Below are 18853 nucleotides of genomic sequence, written 5' to 3'. Positions count from 1 at the left end.
AATTCCAGGCTAAAAGATCACTTTTAGGTTTTGAGCCCAAAAGGTTTTTTTCGTCATTTTTCGAATTTTTTGTTGGACCAGTCTAAAATTGAGGTTAGTGAAAGTCTTTTGCAAGACATAATTACCTTTAATGATCATTTTAAGAGCTATGTATATTTTGGTACCCCAAACAAACACGTAAATTTATACTATTTTTTACAATTTATATATATTTTTTAAATTTTTCTCATTTTTTCAGCCCTAGGTATCACGGAACCTTCTCTAGGGTTTGATAATAGGTCAGTGCATAGTTTTTAGTGCTAATGAAACGGTTTACTATGTTTTGACATTACGAATTTAAGCACTTCTTTCAAATTTGATTTACTTCCAGTATTTAAGTTTTTCCGGCCCCAAGGGCCAAGAAACCTCCTCTAGGAATTTATATGTTACTGAAAAATTTTTCGTGGCCATGGAATGGCTGTAAAATTTTTAATAGCGCAAACTTTAGCATTTTTTAAAAAAACTTTGTCCAGCCTAAAAGGGCCGAGGAACCTCTTCTAATGTTTGATAATAGGTTATTGCATAGTTTCTGGTGGTAACGAAATGTTTTCCAAGGTTTTAGTATCACGAAATTTAGCCATTTTTTTGGGGAAAAACTTGACATAGTTCCTTTGCAAGATATAACTAATTTTTATGACCATTTTATGAGCTATATGTTTTGGTACTCCCAACGAACGTAGCACTCAAATGTACTATATTTTACTGTTTTTTAGATTTTTGAAAATTGTTGTCATCTTTTGTAACCCATCAGTAAGACTCCTGTAGAGTTTGATAATAGCTTATTGCATAGTTTCTAGTGGTTGTGGAATGGTTTTCAACAGATTTATATCACAAATTTTAGCAATTTTAAATCAAACTTGCAATTTTTATCGATTTTTTGAAAATTTATGTATTTTGAGTTTTTCCTGTCGCACTGGTCAATGAACGTCCTTTAGGTTTTAATGATATGTTACTGCAAAGATTTTAGAGTTACTAATGTGGTTATAACTTATTAAGATTAGGAATTTTTGCAATTTTTTTTAAAACTTGCTGTTTTTGTGATGTTTTTGTTGGAAATTTGTCATTGAGTTGATCAAGCCCCATGGATTAGGAAAACTCCTCTAGGAATTAATAGTAGGTTACTTCATGGTTAGTAGGGCTTACGGAATGAATTTCAACATTGTATTATCGCGAATTTATTGCATTTTTTGTAACAAAGTTTGAGTTTAAATGTTTTGAAAATTATCATGTTCTGATTTTATCGATCTTAATGGGACAGTGAAAATGTTTCAGGCTTGAGTTTTGGTTACTGGATAGTTTCTGAAGATAATGAAAAAGGTTCTTAAGATATTATAAGATATTATTATGAGCAATTTTAGCAATATTTTAAGAAAAGTTTTTAGAAATTTAAGATTTTTTTAAATTTCTGAAATGTTCCACAATTTCCCGGGTTTACCGATCTTCAAGGGCGAATAAAAGGTTTATAACTCTTGTTGATAGGTCACCAAACTGTTCGAGAGGCAGGCAACAAAACTGGTTTTGAGCATAATAATTTTGCGAATTTTGGAAACTTAAAAGAAATGCAATTTTCAATATTTACCCTCCTCTCCTTAGTGGCGAATTAACCCCTTTCAAGCTTTTGGGTTAATGGCTATATTTAAGTCGATGAATATCGGTTTCTACGGCAAACATTTCAAAATTTTTAGCATTGATTTCACTTTTGTTCAGTTTGTTTTGTTCTTTTATTTCCTTCAATTTGGGACTGTTTGCCTATTTAGTTTTCAATGTTAATTGATACGCTGTCAGGTGCATTAGTTCTAACTTTATCATTCAATTATTTAGATTTTATCGCAGGTCTTGTTGTGCTATGATTTTTTTGTAAGATATTTTCACACTTTTCATGACTTTGATGTCTCAAAACGGGATTAAAAGGTAAAGCTGAGTGGGCCTTGAGTTTATTAGAGAACCAAGGCTAACCTTTGTGGTCCTTCAAGTGCTTAGGTTGGTACAGTTGCTAGGAATGCCTTAATCAGGGTTAAAATGTCTTTTTTAAGGGTTTTTGAGCCCAAATATTCGTCATCTTTTTGTTGGATCAGTCTACAATTGAGGTTAGTAAAAGCTGATAAGTGTCTTTTGCAAGACATAATTACTTTAATGATTATTTGAAAAGCTATTTTTGTACCCTAAACATCAACACGTTTATGTATACTAATTTTTGCATTTTTTTCAATATTTGTGAAAAAATTTTTCAGTTTTTTTGGCTCTAGGTACCAAGTAGCCTTCTCTAGAGGTGTGATAAAAAGGTTAGTGCATAGTTTCTAGTGGTAAAGAAACGGTTTTCTATATTTTGACATCGCTAATTTTTAAATTTTTTTGAGATTCCTTGCAATTTGCAGTTTTTCTGGCCCCAGGTGCCAAGAAACCTCTAAGAAGTGATATTTTACGGAAAATTTTTTATTGGCCAGGGAACGGTTTTAGTAGCGCAAAATGTTACTAGCGCAAATTTTAGTATTTTTTAAAATATAACTCAAATATTTTTTTTCAAGTTATTTGAAAATTGTTGTCATTTTTAGGTTTGTCCAGCCTTAAGGGCCTAGGAACCCCCTCTGATAAACTCTTTCGAGAAAAAACTCTTTTCTCTTGTTCTTTTGTAAGATATAACTAATTTTTTTGACCATCTTATGAGCTATATGTTTTACTTCTCCGAACATAGCACACAAATGTATACTAGTTTTAACATTTTTTGTCGTTTTTTAATTGTCTTTTTTGTAACCCTTAAGCAAGACGTCTCTAGAGTTTGATAATAGGTTATTGCGTAGTTTTTAGTTGTAGTGGAATGGTTTTCAACTTATTAATGTTTCAAGTTTTAGCAATTTTTTTAAATAAAGCTTGCAATTTAAAAGTTGCAAAGTTCTTCGAAAATTTTGTATTTTGAGTTTTTCCTGCGGCAGGGGTCAAGGAAAGTCCTTTTTTTATATGTTACTGCATAATTTAACATTTTGATGTCACAAAATTTTAGCAATTTTTGATAAAACCTGCTGTTGGAATAATTTTGTTGCAAATTTGTCAGTTTTGAGTTCATCGAGCTGCAGGGGTTAGGGAAACACCTCTAAGAATTAATAGTATTTTACTGCATGGTTAGTAAGGCCATTGGAATGATGTTAAATATTTTATTACCTCGCATTTGAGTTTAAAACTTTAAATGCTTTGAAAGTGATCTTGTTCTGACTTTATGATAATTTCTGAAGATAACGAAAGGTTCTGAAGATTTTAATATAATCAATTTTAGCATTTTTTTAAGCAGTTTTAGAGGCAATTTTACCAATTTTAGGGGCAGGCAATAAAATTGAATTTGGGCATAAATTTGTGCAAAATTTAGAAACTTTGAAAAAATACCATTTTCAATTCCACGGTTTTTTTATTGTTCTATGCTTTGTGGCAAATTAACCCCTTTCAAGCTTTTGGGTTAATGGTTATCTTTGAGTTGATGAATTTTGATCTCTAAGGCAAAAGCTTCAATAGTTATTGCAATGATTTTTTTGTTTAGTTTGTTTGGTTGTTTTATTTCCTTAATTTGGGACTGTTTGCCTTTTGAGCTGTCAATGTTGATTGATACCCGGGTCAGATGCAGTAGTTCTCCCGTTCTCATTCAATTCACTGCATTGTATTGTAGGATCTGTCCTGCTATGATTGTTTTGTAAGATTTTTTTTTTATTTTTGTGATTTTGATATTTCAAAACGGAGTAAAAAGGTAAACCCTAGTGGCCATTGAGTTTAGTTAGAGGCCCAAAGCCAACCTTAGGGGTCCTCCAAGTGCTTAGGGTGGTACAGGTGCAGGGAATGCCTTAATCAGGGCTAAAATGTCATTTTTAAGGGTTTTTGAGCCCAAATATTCATTCGTCAATTTTCGAGTTTTTTAATGGACCAGTTCACAATTGAGGTTACTAAAAGCTGATAAGTGTCTTTTGCAAGACATAATTACTTTAATGATTATTTGAAAAGTTTTTTTGGCTCTAGGTACCAAGTAGCCTTCTCTAGAGGTGTGATAAAAAGGTTAGTGCATAGTTTCTAGTGGTAAAGAAACGGTTTTCTATATTTTGACATCGCTAATTTTTAGATTTTTTTGAGATTCCTTGCAATTTGCAGTTTTTCTGGCCCCAGGTGCCAAGAAACCTCTAAGAAGTGATATTTTACGGAAAATTTTTTATTGGCCGTGGAACGGTTTTAGTAGCGCAAAATGTTATTAGCGCAAGTTTTCGTATTTTTTAAAATATAACTTAAATTTTTTTTCAAGTTATTTGAAAATTTTTGTCATTTTTTAGGTTTGTCCAGCCTGAAGGGCCAAGGAACCCCCTTCAAAAAAACTCCTTCGAGAAAAAACTCGATATAGTTTTTTACCTTTTGATGAGCTGTTTTGGTGCTCCGAACATAGCACACATATGTATAATAGTTTTTACATTTTTTGTAGTTTTTTTTAAATTGTCGTTTTCCGTAACCCTTCAGCAAGACGTTTCTAGAGTTTGATAATAGGTTATTGCTTAGTTTCTAGTTGTAATGGAATGGTTTTCAACATATTAATATTACAAGTTTCATGAAATGTTACTGCATATCTTCTAGTGGTAGTGGTGTTGTTTCCACATTTTAATGTCACAAATTTTATCATTTTATTATTTTTATCATTTTATCATCACAAATGTTTTTTTTTATTTTTCGTTTTTTGTAGTTTTTTGTAAATTGTCGTTTTCCGTAACCCTTCAGCAAGACGTTTCTAGAGTTTGATAATATGTTATTACTTCAAGACGTTTCTAGAGTTTGATAATATGTTATTACTTAGTTTCTAGTTGTAATGGAATGGTTTTCAACATATTAATATTACAAGTTTTTGCAATTTTTTCAAAGTTTTTAGCAATTTTGATCAAATTTTGGAAACTTTTGTATTTTAAGTTTTCTTTCCGCATAGGTCAATTAACGTCCTCCAGGGTTTCATGATATGTTACTGCATATTTTCTAGTGGTAGTGGTTTTGTTTCCACATTTTAATGTCACAATTTTTATCATGTTATTATTTTATCATTTTATCATCACAAATGGTTTTTTTTATTTTTCGTTCGAATTTGTCATTTTTGAGTTTATCGAACTACTTATTAATAAGAAGTTACTGCATGGTTAGTAGGGCCAATGGAATGGTTTCCAACATAATAATATCACAAGTTTTGGCATTTTTTTAAAATTTCAACTTACAATTTTTATCAAGTTTTTCCCGAAATTTTTGTATTTTGAGTTTTTATGCCGCAGGGGTGAAGGAATGGCCTCCAGGGTTTTTTTTATATGTTATTGCATAGTTTCGAGTAGTAGTAGTGTGGCTTCAACATTTTAGTTGACAAATTTTAGCGATTTTTTTCAATTTTGCTGTTCGAAATTTGTCAGTTTTGAGTTTATTGAGCCGCAGGGGTTAAGGAGACTCCTCCAGGAATTAATAGTAGGTTACTGCATGGTTAGTAGGGCCAATGGAATGGTATTCAACATTTAATTATTACGCATTTTTTGCGATTTCTATCTGTGAAATTTTTTGTTTTGAAAATGATCTTGTTCTGACTTTATTGATCGTTTTGGGACAGTTAGGCCTGAAATTTCGTAGACTTGAAATTGGGTTACTGGATAGTTTCTGAAGAGGTTCTGACGATTTTTAATAGAATCGACTTTATCAATATTTTTGGAAAATTTTGAATTTTTCAATATTCTTGAATTTTCCCCCAATTTTCTAGGTTTACCGATCTTCAAGGGCCAATAAAAAATTTATTGGTTTTGCTGATGGGTTAGCAAACAGATTCGAGAGGCAGGGAACAAAAATGGTTTTGAGCATAATATTTTTGCAAATTTTAGAAACTTTAAAAAAACTGCAATTTTCAATTTCAAGTTTTTCTATCCGTAGTGGCGAATTAACCCCTTTGAAGCTTTTGAGTTAATGGCCATCTTTAATTCGATGAATTGTGATCTTGAAGGCAAAAATTTTCAAATTTATAGCAATGATTTTATTTTCGTTTAGTTTGTTTGGTTGTTTTCTTCAATTTGGGACTGTTTGCCTTTTTAGCTTTCAATGTTAATTGATACGCTGGTCAGATGTAATAGTTCTAACTTTCTCATTCAATTTTTTGTATTGTATCGCAGGTCTTGTTGTGCTATGAGTTTTTTGTAAGATTTTTTCACATACTTTTCATGACTTTGGTGTTTCAAAACGGGATAAAATGGTAAAGCCGGGTGGGCATTAATGTTCATTAGAGGCCCAAAGCCAAGCTTAGTAATCCTTCAACTGCTTAGGGTTGTACGGTTGCTGGAAATGACTTAATCAAGGCTGAAATGTCATTTTAGGAGTTTTTGAGAACAAAATGGTTCAATTCTTCACATTTTTTCGCCATTTTTGAGTTTTTTTTAATCAGTTTTGAGTTTTGAATTGACCTTTTTCAAAATTGATAAAGGTCTTTTGCGGGATACTTGTTTTTTTCTGACCATTTTATGAGCTATATATTTCGGTACTGCGAACTTAAGCACAAAAGTGATAGAAATATTTTGCATTTTTTTTCTGTTTCAATCCCATTATGCGTCAAGTGGGTCAAGGGCGGCTTTTTTGGCAATTTGCCGGTTATGTTTTGCAGTTTTTTTGTGGAACTTTCTACGTAAAATAGAACTGATTTTCAGCATTTACTCGCATCTGATTCGCTAATCTTTTGATAAGGCTTGTGGCTGGTTAAGAATATGACGCAATGCTTTCTTGCTGCGTAAACTGCTCATTTCATTTACAGTCACAATCGTTATTTGATAGTTGGGAACACTTCCTGTGCGAGCCAAAGCGGTGCCGATCTACATTTTTAAAAAAAACTGAAACAAGTTTGTTCTTGATTTATTTTTTTACATCTATCCATTCAAATCGTTACATCTATATTTGAACGTAGAACTATGGCTTGGAACATTGGACTTCAACAGTAGCGTAGCTTTAAATGCATGGGGGTTAGGAATTTTTTGGTAATTTGTGGTCGGTATTTTTGGTAATTTGTGGGAGGTCAGTTTGAAAACTTTTTTCCCCATAACCGTCTCTCCTCATTTAAATTACACAGCACCTACCTACAACCTCTCCCCCACGTACTTGTCACATATCCCCACCTACGTACGTACCTACCTACCTACCTACCGCCCTACACCTACCCAACCTCCGCGGAGCTGCCTTATTCAACTCCACCACTACCCAACAATCACCTGCCCACGTCCCCCAGACCTCTCTATCCCCACCAATCCCGCCCGTTCTCAATTATCCTAACCCCTACCCATACCTCTAAACTGGAAGGTGTGTTAATTTATCGCTGAAATTTCAGCACATTTCTGTATGTTATTGTACTCTACGGCCAGCTAGCCTGTTTAGCAGCTATTTCGGCAATCTCCGGCATTGTCTACAATTTGTTGAAGTTTTGTAATCTAATGTAATTCATAGAAGCAAAATATCGATGAAAACTGTAGAGAAAATTCGGTAAAATCTGTTTACGCCATTGTGCGAAGCCGCGCGGTTGAGTGCAGTTGTATGGGAGAATAGTTTTATGAATTCCATGTAGCATCAAAAGTGTTATGAAGAAACGATCTTATCAATTCCTCTCAAACGAAGTTTGTAGCAATTATATTAGTCCTGCTAGCCCTGAGTCTTTTCATCCAATTCTGCGTACTAACAACTTTTCGTCGGATCGTTTCTTCGTCCGACTTTTTTGTCAGTAGTGTATAAAACAAGGAAACCAACCACCAGTAAAATTTGACCCTTTCTAACGCTAATCGCGCATGTCGAATCGGGCCAAATTTTACTGCTTGTTGGTTTGCTTGTTTTATCCACTACTCTATATTCACTTCCTTTATATTTAAAATCTATCATTTCTTGTCTCACTTAGTGCAATCCACTAGTACAGAGTTAAGCTGGTAATTATCCATTATCAGACGGATAGTTCGGGTTCTATCCCCACTGACTCCAGTGGACGTATCCCAGATACTAGTATAAAACTAGTGAGACCGTGTAAAAAGCACGTAAAACCAACTTGCGAAAATTGGTGTAACCACTTCGTGGATAACTTGAATAAAAAACCAGCTTAACTCTTTTATAAACTTTAAATTTTGCTAATATTTATATAATATTAAGATCCTTGTTTTTTTATTACTTGTTGAAGTCATAATTAAGCTAAAACCCAAAGTAATAGCAAAATTTAATAATTTATTGAAAAATAAAGCAAATTTCAAAATAAGAGCGAAATCCCTCTTTTAAGAGCGAATCACTCTTTAAGAGCGAAATCGCCCCTATCGGAGTGATGCCCCAGTACAAAATTACTATTTATCGCGCTTAAAGAGTGAAATCCCTCTTTTTTTAATAAATTTTAAAATTATCTAAACTTGTTAATAAATTATTATTTTTATTTTTCTATATTTATTCTTTAAAATTATCTATACTCTTCAATAAATTTATATTTTCTTTTACTTTTTCTATATTTATTCCATTATTAATAAGAAATGATACAAAATTATAATATTTACATGAACAACTTTCTCCATTTAATGTAAAAATAGGATTGGTGTAACCACTTTGTGGATCAGTATATAGACCTTCGGTCTTGCTTGCCCTTACCCCATTATTTGGCAAATCAGTGTAACTGCTTCGAAGATTTCTAGTAAATCCTTTAGGTAAATCCACATCTGGATGTTGTCTTTTTACATGAGCATTCATTCTATCATATCTCACAATAGAAGGGCAATATAGACAACTAACTTTAGCTGAAGTACATTTTCCACATGTATACTTGCTTTTATCAAAATCAGTTAGTGGTTTTACATAATTACATTTATTACAACATCTAGTTATAACTTTGGGATTAGAACTAGGATTAGGGCTAGGATTAGAACTAGGAATAGGGCTAGGATCAATGCTAGGATTGGGGCTAGGATTAGAACTAGAATTAGTGCTTGGATTAGGATTAGGGCTAGGATTAGAACTAGAATCAGGGCTAGGATCAATGCTAAGATTAGAACTAGAATTAGGGCTAGGACTATATCCAAATTCATCTTTAAAAGAACAATCAGTCTTGATGCAAATACCACTCAATGTTTTATCACCACACATACATTTAGCAGTTTTATCTTTATGACATATTGAATAATGGAAAACCAGATTAAAGGGAGCTCCACATTTATGATTACACTCTAAACATTTTATAACCATTTATGTTAGGTCAGATTATAAATTAATATCTGGCCAAGATTTCAATTTTATCTTTAATCTTTAGATCTGATATACTCAGCTAAATATTTCTTTCCTATTAGTTTTTATCTTCTATCTAAAATCACTTCAAGGTCTAATTCTGATTTATCTCTAATAAAATTTATAATCTCATCTCTAAATTCTTTATTATTTCCATATAAACCGATTTTTTATTTTTGTCCCTTTTTATTTAAAGTTCCCATCTCTTCATTTATATATTCTTGTTGTTTTGTGTTTCATTATAACCATTTTGTGTTTCATCATCCAACTCTTCTCCATATCCATAGTTAACCAATGTATTTACTCTACTCAACATTGTGCTTGCTCCCATTGCTATATTTCCAGCATTTCTTGATATTATATCGGGATAAATATCCACCTATAATTCCACCAATAGCTGGTAAATTTTTTATACCCTTTCCGATAACCGTTTCTTTAGTTAGAATATCATTCTGTATTTTAATATTATTTAATGTCAGCAGTTGATTAAAATAGAATATATAGTTATCGTGATTAATAGTATTTCTATCTGTAGCATTAATCATGAGTGGTTTCATATAATTTATAAGTTTATTTATATCTTCTCTTTCTAATTCTTCTTTTAAACTCAGAGCTTTTAAATCAAGGAAACCAACTCTCGAGTCATATAACAGTTCTATTCTTATCAATAATAATGAAATTATTCTCTTTCCTATTATATTTAATTATACCATAACGAAGTTCATCTGACATTCCATCTGTACAATTATAATAGTTACTATTTAATTCAATAATTATTTTTTCGAAGTTATGTTCACATTTATATATTTCATTAAAATTTTTAAATAGATCAGCTTCATTATAAGTTGTTAAATAAATAGTATCACAACTCATTCTTGCTGTATTAATTATTTGAGCTGTTTTATGACACATTACAATCATTTGAATATTATAATGTCTTCCTTCTGTGAAATAATAAGCTATATCGTTATTTAATTTATCGCCCATATCATCAAGAACAATTACGCTATCTTTGAATTTAGACTTTTTTGATGTGATCATATTTATATCACATTTAATAAATCAAATATAAAACTCGCCAGTCTCAGGATCTATCCAATCTCTATCATCTTTACATACAATGATTATATTTTTAACTTGCTGCTGGTTTTGGTCGTGGTCTTGGTTTTGGTCTTGGTTTTGGTTTTGGTCTTGATCTTGATCTTGATATATATTTAAATATTGTCTAATAAAATATGTTTTACCTGTTCTAGTTCCACCATAAACAATAGTATGTAATGGTGACTTTTCATATTCAAATCTAACTAGACTCCTATTCATAAATCCTTCAAAGCTGTCTTCTAGTTTTGTATGTTTACTCGGTATCGAATCATATATTATAAAACAAATTCCAATAATAATAATAATAATAATAATAAAAAGTATTCCTCCTTTATCCATTTTTATAAAATTTATACATAAAAAATGCTTATCCTAACTTTTGACGAATTCAATAATAAATTCAATATTGATAATCATGCTATGAGTGATATCAGAATAAAAGATATAGGAGAAGATATAAGTCTAACACCAATTGAAATTGTAATGAGAGATGAGACTCCAGATAATATTAATGATCCACGAAGTGGCTTTGCCAATAATAACTTCAACATTATTGTAAATCTACATCCAACTGATGGTACACATTGGTTTTTAGTTATAAGAGAAGGTGGTCCTGTGTTTTACTTTGATAGTTTTGGTGTAGAAACCCCACCATTATTACTAGAAGAATATGTTGATCTAGGCTCTAATGAAAGAATACAACAATATGATGAATCTTATTGTGGGGCTTATTGTTTATATATGATCTATCTTATTGCTAGAGAATTTAGAATTAAAAGTGCTTTGAATATTCTAGTTAATCAAGTTAATTGTCCTGAAATATATAATGAGTGTTTTTGTTTAGGTTGTAATGTTAATGATAAATATAATGTTAATGATAATGATAATGATAATGTTAATGATAATGATAATCAGGGAACCCGCTTCGCAGATGATCTACGAAGTAGCTTTGCTAAACAGGGAACAGACAGAGTCCGTGGCATGCCAACCTGCTCCGCAGATAATGATAATGTTAATGCTAATGATCTACGAAGTAGCTTTGCTAATAATGATAATGATCTACGAAGTAGCTTTGCTAATAATGATAATGTTAATGATCTACGAAGTAGCTTTACTAATAATGATAACGTTAATGATAATCAGGGAACCCGCTCCGCAGATGATCTACGAAGTAGCTTTGCTAATAATTTTAATGATAATGATAATGTTAAAGATAATGTTATATATCAATTTGATGAAAAACATCAAAGGGGTAAACCTAACAATAAAGAATGTCCTACTAACACTATCTCTATAAACATAAATGGAGATCTACAATCATGGCTAAATGATGATAATATAATTACTGAAGCTACACTCCTAATTCTGGCTAGTATATATTTTGATAAGCTATACATCATTGGACCTAATGGTGATCAATATATAGGTTTAGAGAGTTATAGTCGACGAAGTCGCAACTCTGTTGACCCGAAAGCAGATATTGAGTTTGTTAAAGATATAAAAGATTTACCATCTCCCAATAAACTACCCAAAGACCCAAAGGAACTAATGATATTTGATGATGTTAGAGCCAAAGAACCATTTATTAATGAATACTTTTGTAGGGGTAGACATAATAATTGTAATATATATCTTAATCAAAATCTATTCACAATAGATAGACAGTGTTAGAGAGAATTGTAATCTATTTATTTTATTTGAACAAAGAGGTAAAGTCCTCATATCTATATATTAAGATTTCTTTAATAATGTTGAACTTAGTTATAATGATTTTGCTAATATATTTAATAAGGTATGGAAAGAGCCTTATAATTACATTGTCATTGATATAACTAAAAATAAAAATATTAATGGTCAACTAAGAATTAATTGGGATTGGAGATATTTGTAGATATTTAAATATAATTATCTACTTATGTTTAATTATAATTTATAACTATAATTTAAATATGGTATAGTTATGTTTATAATTATATATCTATTTAATTATAATTATTTATTTATGTTTAATTATAATTTATAACTATACCAATCTGTGAATATGTACATAACCAACAATAGAATTGTTTAAATCTAAACTGGGAGATATGTTTATACACTTTACACTTTCTTCATACTTTCACATATATACACTCTACACTTTCTACTTTTCACTTTAGATATTGATTGGAATTATTAAAATGTTCTAGTAAATGATTATAATTATCTCTATATGTTATAACTCTATTACATACAAAACATTGATATGGTTTACCCTGACACCATTTACAACTTTGAGACCAGGATTTATTTTTATATTCATCAGATTTAATACTAACCATTTGTTTTAAAGAAAATTACTATTTCAAATATGTTACGATTAATGAAGTTTATATCTAGACTAGATCAACGAAGTTGTTAACACAAACAGACCTTCGGTCTGCTAACTATGTTAGATAGGATTTTGCCCAGCTGGTTACGCCAGATGCAAATTAAAACTCAACACATCACCATTAAAGTCTATAGGTCTTCCATGCTTATCTTTAATATGAAACTCTATATATTCTATTCTATCTTAAGTTACATTTTGATGTAATACATTTGTTGGAATAGTTATGATCATATAACCGGGTGGTTCAGTTACATTAAATGTATATAATATATCTGTATCTTTACCAATATCTTTAGCTCCAGATATAATATTACAATGAATATTAATTGTATTAAAACCCATAATATCAACAATTTTCTGAGATGTATATGTAGCTGCTCTATATAATATTTTCCTAAATCCCAGTAATGATCCTATTGAGTTTTCTACATCAAATCTAAGTGCTCCTTGTTTTATTTCCATTTTCCATTTAATTGTATTTTTATCTACTTCTATTATAACATTACCTTCAGTTTCTTCTTTTTTTATTTCTGCTATTTCAGATAATTCATATGCACCGGATGTTATATATAATTTTGTATCAGAGAAAATTTGTCGATCTAAAGAATTGAACCTAAATTTATTATTATTCCCATTTACATTAAACACCGAGTTATAAACTGATAATCTAATTAAACCTAATTTTGCTGTATTAAGTATAGGTTCACTAAAGTTAAACCTTTCTGTTGATTTAACCATTCTAAAGTTAAGTGTAAACTCTTCTTTAGTTTTAGTTAGAGCTTCATGTATCTTTTGTAGTTCATATAGAATTAAGCTGTCTGTCATTTTTTATATTCAAATATTAGATTATATTTATGGTTTAAGTCATAATTATAGTCTTAGTTATAATTAAAAGTTAAATTTTTATCTTATAAAAATGGATTTTAATTTGGATACAACTTATGGTTATAATAATGATATACACAAAAGTAAGATTATTAAATACAAACCAAATAATCTGGCAACAATGATTACAATCAATACTAATATTAATATCATACTTAATAGAGAAAAGAATCATTTAAATTTACATGATTCGTATCTAGAGATAGAGTTTGTTGTATCAGATGATGCTGGTGGTGTATTTGCTAATGATGCTAAGATCAGATTAGTTATTATATGGTATGATTGCATTGTTTAGTTCAATTAAGCTTGAAACTAGTGGTGGTAGGACTATTGAATATATAGATCATTGTTATCCTAATCTATTGATGTATAAGTTATTAACTAGTATTGGCGATGAATATGAGTGGTTTTGTTAGAAATCAAGGTAATAGAGATAGTCAACTTAAAGATGACTATATTTCTGCAGAATGTGGTCATATGTATATGATGATTAAGATGAGTGATCTATACGTTTTATTGTACGTTTTATACGTTTTATTGTTCTATATCTAGCACTTTTCTTATCCCCTTTTCCTATATCATATCTAATATCCTTTAAAAACCTTTTGATTTTGTTTTAATCTTCCTCAATATCATCATATGTTACACCCGGATTAGTGAGAAAGTTAATAAACCCATCTGAAAATTCATATATATTATCTCTAACTATAAATGTGTTTTCTTGATAAAATACTCTAACTCCATTCATTTCAAATTCACCGATATCTAAATTCCCAAACGATAACTGTAATTGAGGGTTAGATTGATTTGTCATTAAATGAATAATGTGGGCTGTGTCTTTATCTGCTATGATTCCTGGTCGATCTCGAGTTTCTCATTAGGTATCATTAATGTCTTGTTTCTAGTATGCTCTATCATCTTAGTTTGTTTGGCTAACTCTTGATTTTGCCAATCTATTGCTCTTAATGTTTGTTCATTGCTTGCATTTATCTGTGAAGCAGTTTCACTGATTGTTTTAGTTAAAGGATCAATGACTATTCTATTTCACCATAATATTCTTGTTGTTTTAATTTATCTTCTAATCTATTTCTTCTGTTTAGTTTTTGTAGTTTATTTAATTCTATGAGTTTATCTAGCATAGTCATTTTTTATATATTGAAAAATTATAATAATAGGAAAAAATGGATAATTTTCTTGATGAAAACTACTCCGAGTTAAAAAAAAATGTTTAGCTTGTGGAAAACAATATCGGACTATGGAAGAGTTTATAAACCATGCTAAGGATCCTTGGCATGATGAAATAATAAGTTCAAGTTATTCTAATTATATAGATGAAAAAGAAACCAGTAAAATAATAAAATTTATAGAAAATAGCAAAAACAAATTAACTAGACGAAATAGTGATTTGGGAATATATCTAGGAGGATTGATGATCTATAATATACTAACTACTAAACCGAGGGATGCAATACTTGTAATTGATCGTTTTATTATTAGGAAGTTATAGAATATTATTAACTAGTTTATATTTTTATTAAGATTTATAGATCAACGAAGCTGTTTGGCTTGCCACGGACTTCGTCCGTTCACAGATCATTATCTAATCTAATAGCGGCTTCAATCAACTTTTTATCATCATTAGTGGTTAGTTCTAAAATATTATTTATTAACAAGTCTTTATTATATTTATTATCATTAATATCTTTATTATCTAACTCTATTGAAGTAGTATTAATCTTATTTACTAGATCTCTTTTGAATAGATATAGATTCTCATCATGAGGATAGCTTTTAATTTTATATACATTAAATCCTTTATCATCAAATGTGTTTAGACTAATCTTACTTGTTTTTGTTGTTGTCATGTTATCACAAACTTTTTGTATTCTACATTCATCTACAGTTCTCTCTGTGTTACACATTAGTGCATTATAATATTCTTCATGTTTAGCATTGTTACAATTCTTTATTCCTTTCTCTTTAGTATTATTTGGGTAGTCTTTGAAGCTATATGTCTTTGGTGTTAGTGCCACAAACTCTTCTATGACATTACTTCCCATTTCATGTTTGAATTTACCAGGGACTTTTTTATTAATTTTGGTTGGTGGCTCCAGATTGGACAGATCCATGTGCTCGTCACTAACCTTACCTTCAGTATAACTTAATACAAAACTATCAGTATCCATATAGTGGAGTTGTAGATCGTTGAGAAATTGTTGAAGAATATTATAGAATACATCATACATGTGTAATTTACTTAATTCTAAGATAGCAACACCTACCTATACTGGAGAATAATATTCTATTTTTTTCTTTATATGTTCGATTTGGCTATAATCTCTATATCTAGTTATATTCTTAAATGTTGGTTTACTTATACTTTTCATTGTCTTTTCTTCATCATCATGTAAGAACTTACTTTGAAGGAATTGTAGGGTATTCATGCACATTCTTCCATATAGGGAGTTGTTCATTATTTTCCTTACATCCTTCTCTGCTTCAGTTTTAGTTGTTGCTCTTTTATTTGTATTGTTTTGTATATAATCTCTACATATATAATCTTGTTTAATTTTAATTACTCTATGTATTTTTGTTACTTTTTCTCCCATCTTAACATAGAACTTTAACATCCTATAATGAACCATGTATTCTGTTTTGTTGTTTTGGTCTAAGATTAATTTCTCTGTTTTTGTTTTACTTTTCTCTCTTTCTCGATATCCCAATTCATTATCATTTATCCTTCTCCTATTGGGCGTTAGTGCTAGTTGCTCTCTTCTATCTTTACAACTATTAGTATAATCAAAATCACAAACTATATAGTAACCATGATCACTATCATCTGGAGTTATTCAATTTTATATCGAGGAACACGCTTCGCGGTTCAAGGGTAGTAGTAGTAGTAGTAATAAAATCGATGTCCTTATAAGGTAGCTTTTGCATCATTGCATAGCCGTATAGGTTGTTTGCGTCTATGTACCATATGGACTTATCATCACTGTTATTTATATATCTATCACCCATTATTCCACATATACCACCTCTCTTTGCTCCAACAAAATCATCTAACATTTGTTTGTCTTGTAATGTATCTAATGTAACACCGCTTGACATTAACCAACAATCAAAACTATAACCTGGTAGACTAACGTAATGTAGTGGATTGAGCTTGAATTCTTTCATGCTTAATTTAACATATTCATTCATGCAATAGTCTTATATTTCGACATCGTTCTGTAAATACTCTATAGTTATATCTCTACCGGTTTTATGACTGTTTTCATTATCAAAGTTATCTACTTCTTCTTGTGTTGGTAATTTATTATGTAGTGAGGATTTGAAGTCTTCTATTTTTAGATTACCTATAAGTTCTTGGTAGTCATCTAAACCAAAGTATTCATATGGATATAATGTTTTTTATTTTTACACCCGTATATCTTTGCCATTTGATCTAGAGGCATAGCTAAGAAGTTATAATTATCTAAGAATTTAACCAATGCTAAACATCTTAGACTTACCAGCAGCCAGTGGTATGTTATCTACTTTTCTTTTATCATTATTCTGTTTAAAAAGTTCGCTGTATAGTAGGTTGGAGTCATAGCCGGAGCCATTGTGGAATACTACAGGATTGAAGTTTTGTTGTTTATACCTCAGATTACATATTTTACATGCTGGTCCTCTATATTTACCAGTTTCATGACAGTGATCTCTTACTTTATTAATACATGTTTTACTCCAGATATGACAAGTGTTATTAGTTTCATGATATAATTTATCTTCTTCATTGAATATCATTTGTTTGTTGCGCTTGAAGTTATTCTCAGTTTCTATTTCTAATAGATCGCTAGCAAATCTTTTGATACAATCAAGACCGAAGTAGTATTTGAAATTACCCTGCCAGATGTAACCCACACTTATTGGTATGTGTTCAGCTATTATATACTTACAGCCATTAGTCGCGACTTCAACAATGCAACATTCTATATCGGCAGTTATAATATTTTTTATATTCTGACGTTTGTGTTCATTTATAAAAGTTATTTTCTTCTTCCTAGGACAAACAACCTTGGTTTTGAAAGAGTTGTTACATTCATGTTTGTCGTATTTAATTTGTGAATCAAAGCAATATGTACATCTATCACAATAATAATCTTAAATGTTATTTTTATTTGGTCGATCTAACAAGGATTCTATGTTTTTAATTAGAGCACAGTGTTCTACAGTACCATCCCCCCAAACCAATATTCTGACATCTTTTCTATCTTTATCAATATCATCCACTGGTTTAAACAGTTCTACTTTACCCCCACCACAAGGTGTGTATATCCAAATATTAATATTGTACAATTTTCGTATTCTTATTATATATCCGAAGTCATCTTCATGTTGTTGTCTTGTTTCAATTAGTTTATTCTGATATTTACTTTCACTTGTTGCGTGGTGCATGGCAGGATATAGCCAAGCAGTAATGGTCAGTTGCAAGCAGTTGTATTTATAACTACGTATATTCAATATTGATTTAGAGTTTTTGAGATGGGGGGGTATATCTATATAACTACCAACAGATGCTTTAGTTGGTTCAATATTTATGTGAATACTTCTTAATCCGAGAAACTCAAAGTCATAGCCATAACCCTCATATATTTCCTTTCCAAAGTTAAACCATTGTGTGAAGTCTCCATTTTCATATATTGCGTTATTAATAATATAGTCAGTGTTGAAAAATATTTTAGTAGTTTTAACTTCTTCTTTGGTTCTCTTTTTCTACTCTAACTCAGCTGTGATCTTATATTTAAAACTTTTAACTTTTCTATACTGGTAACAGTTTTTAATTTCTAAAGAGTTATTAATGGCTTCGTCTATGTCTTCATTGTAATTTCCAGCTTTATCAGTAATATAAAATTCTCTCATGTTCTGGCTAGAGTTTATATCAAAGTATTCTGTGTTTTCTAGATACTTGCGATTATGACTATACGAATGAGTAGTTAGCGCTATTTTATTCCTAAATTCTTCATGACATTCTTTACACTCATACTTAATTCTGGTGTAGATAGTATCATCAGCTTTAGTTTTAGTTTCAGTTTTTTAATAATATCCTTAGTATTATCTTTAGGTCTGAGAACGTAGTCATCTTCATCTGAATTATACACCCTTTCCCTAGTTTCATCGGTGAAGCCGCTTTGCGGATCTTCCACTTCGTCC

At 30.4% G+C, this 18853-nt stretch overlaps 1 protein-coding gene across 4 annotated transcripts in view; it reads left to right on the top strand.

Moving 5' to 3' along the window:
- The window catches only part of LOC142345890 (uncharacterized), a 268945-nt gene that overhangs the window by 50354 nt on the left and 199738 nt on the right, over positions 1-18853 (top strand). The window lies entirely within an intron of this gene.

The sequence above is a fragment of the Convolutriloba macropyga genome, chromosome 9, assembly GCF_964194025.1.
Source record: "Convolutriloba macropyga chromosome 9, txConMacr16.3, whole genome shotgun sequence".
Lineage (NCBI taxonomy): Eukaryota > Metazoa > Xenacoelomorpha > Acoela > Convolutidae > Convolutriloba > Convolutriloba macropyga.
The sequence above is the reverse complement of the archived record's forward strand: the minus strand, read 5'-3'. Positions and strand labels throughout refer to the sequence as shown.